At 32.1% G+C, this 2,527-nt stretch overlaps 1 non-coding gene across 1 annotated transcript; it reads left to right on the plus strand.

The window, feature by feature from the left end:
* The first annotated feature begins 354 nt into the window (after positions 1-354).
* LOC112724272 (small nucleolar RNA R71) lies at positions 355-462 on the plus strand. The gene has a single exon (XR_003163443.1). It is a non-coding gene; the product is annotated as a small nucleolar RNA R71 (small nucleolar RNA).
* Positions 463-2,527: the final 2,065 nt, after the last annotated feature.

Below are 2,527 nucleotides of genomic sequence, written 5' to 3' on the forward strand. Positions count from 1 at the left end.
AGGATCATAAGCTTCTTCTTCAGAAGATGCCTCTTGAGTACTGTTGGATGCAGCTTGCATTCCATGCAGACTCTGAGAGATCATATTGACTTGCTGAGTCAATATTTTATTCTGAGCCAATATGGCATTCAGAGTATCAACTTCAAGAACTCCCTTCTTCATAGGCGTCCCATTATTCACAGGATTCCTTTCAGAGGTGTACATGAACTGGTTATTAGCAACCATGTCAATGAGTTCTTGAGCTTCTGCAGGCGTTTTCTTTAGGTGAATGGATCCACTTGCAGAAGTGTCCAGTGACATCTTTGATAACTCAGATAAACCATCATAGAATATATCCAGGATGGTCCATTCTGAAAGCATGTCAGAAGGACACTTTTTGGTCAACTGTTTGTATCTTTCCCAAGCTTCATAGAGGGATTCACCTTCTTTCTGTTTGAAGGTTTGAACATCAGCTCTAAGCTTGCTCAGCTTTTGAGGAGGAAAGTACTTGGCTAAGAAAGCCGTGACCAACTTATCCCAAGAGTTCAGGCTGTCTTTGGGTTGAGAATCCAACCATAATCTAGCTCTGTCTCTTACAGCAAAAGGGAAAAGCATGAGCCTGTAGACTTCAAGATCTACTCCATTAGTCTTAACAGTATCACATATCTGCAAGAATTCAGTTAAGAACTGAAAAGGATCTTCAGATGGAAGTCCATGAAACTTGCAGTTCTGCTACATCAGAGAAACTAATTGAGGTTTCAGCTCAAAGTTGTTTGCTCCAATGGCAGGAATGGAGATGCTTCTTCCATGTAAATTGGAATTAGGTGCAGTAAAGTCACCAAGTATCTTCCTTACATTATTATTATTTTCGGCTGCCATCTCTCTTTCCTGTTCGAAAATTTCTGAAAGGTTATCTCTGGATTGTTGTAATTTAGCTTCTCTTAATTTTCTCTTCAGAGTCCTTTCAGGTTCTGGATCTGCTTCCACAAGAATGTTCTTATCCTTGCTCCTGCTCATATGACAAAGAAGAAGGCACAGAAAAATAATAATAATAATAGAGATCCTTTATACCACAGTATAGGGATCCCTGTGTGAGTAGAAGAAGAGGGGGAGACAAAGAATGTAATATAATGGAAGAAACACAACTGTGAGGATGGCAGAGATGTGAGATGAGATGTTAGGATATGAATGAATAAATAGAATAAAATGGGAGAGGGAGAATTTTCGAAAATAATTTTTGAAAAAGAGTTAGTGATTTTCGAAAATAGTTTTTGAAAAAGGTTAGTATTTTTTTCGAAAATTAAGATTTAAAAATTGAAATAATTAGTTAATTAAAAAGAAATTTTGAAAAAGGGGGGAGATATTTTCGAAAGTTAGAGAGAGAGAGTTAGTTAGGTAGTTTTGAAAAAGATAAGAAACAAACAAAAGGTTAGTTAGTTAGTTGAAACAAATTTTGAAAAGATAAGAAGGTAGGAGGTTAGAAAAGATATTTTGAAAAGATATTTTTGAAAAAGATAAGATAAGAAGATATTTTAGAAACTAATTTTGAAAAAGATTTGATTTTTAAAATCTCAATTAATGACTTGATTCACAAGAAATCACAAGATATGATTCTAGAATTTAAAGTTTGAAACTTTCTTAACAAGCAAGTAACAAACTTCAAATTTTTGAATCAAAACATTAATTGATTATGTTATTTTCGAAAATTTGATATAAAAATAAGAAAAAGATTTTTGAAAAATATTTTTAGAATTTTCGAAAATAACTAAGAATTTTGAAAAAGATTTGATTTTGAAAAAGATTTTGAAAAAGATAAGATTTTCAAATTGAAAATTTGATTTGACTCATAAGAAACAACTTGATTTTTAAAATTTTTTGAAAAAGTCAACCCAAATTTTCGAATTTGATGAGAGAAAAAAGGGAAAGATATTTTTTTTTTGATTTTTGAATTTTTATGATGCAAGAGAAAAACACTAAAATGATGCAATGCATGAAATTTTTAGATCAAAACATGTGATGCATGCAAGAATGCTATGAATGTCAAGATGAACACCAAGAACACTATGAATGTCAAGATGAACATCATAGACACAATTTTGAAAAATTTTTAATGCAAAGAAAACATGCAAGACACCAAACTTAGAATTCTTTAATGCTTAGACACTAAGAATTCAAGAATGCATATGATAAACATGAAAAGACACAAAACAAAAAATCATCAAGATCAAACAAGAAGACTTACCAAGAACAACTTGAAGATCATGAAGAACACCATGAATGCATGAATTTTCGAAAAATGCAAGATGCATATGCAAGTGACACCAAACTTTTGATATGACTCAAGACTCAAGCAAGAAACACAAAAATATTTTTGATTTTTATGATTTTCTAATTTTTTTGGATTTTTTCGAAAATTATATGAGAAAGAAAAATAAGGATTCCAAAATTTTTAACATGAATTCCAGGAATCTTGCATTCTTAGTCTAAAGCTTCAGTCCAGGAATTAGACATGGCTCACTAGCCAGCCAAGCTTTCAAAGAAAGCTCCA

This window comes from Arachis hypogaea, chromosome 11 (genome assembly GCF_003086295.3).
Source record: "Arachis hypogaea cultivar Tifrunner chromosome 11, arahy.Tifrunner.gnm2.J5K5, whole genome shotgun sequence".
In the NCBI taxonomy this organism is placed as follows: domain Eukaryota; kingdom Viridiplantae; phylum Streptophyta; class Magnoliopsida; order Fabales; family Fabaceae; genus Arachis; species Arachis hypogaea.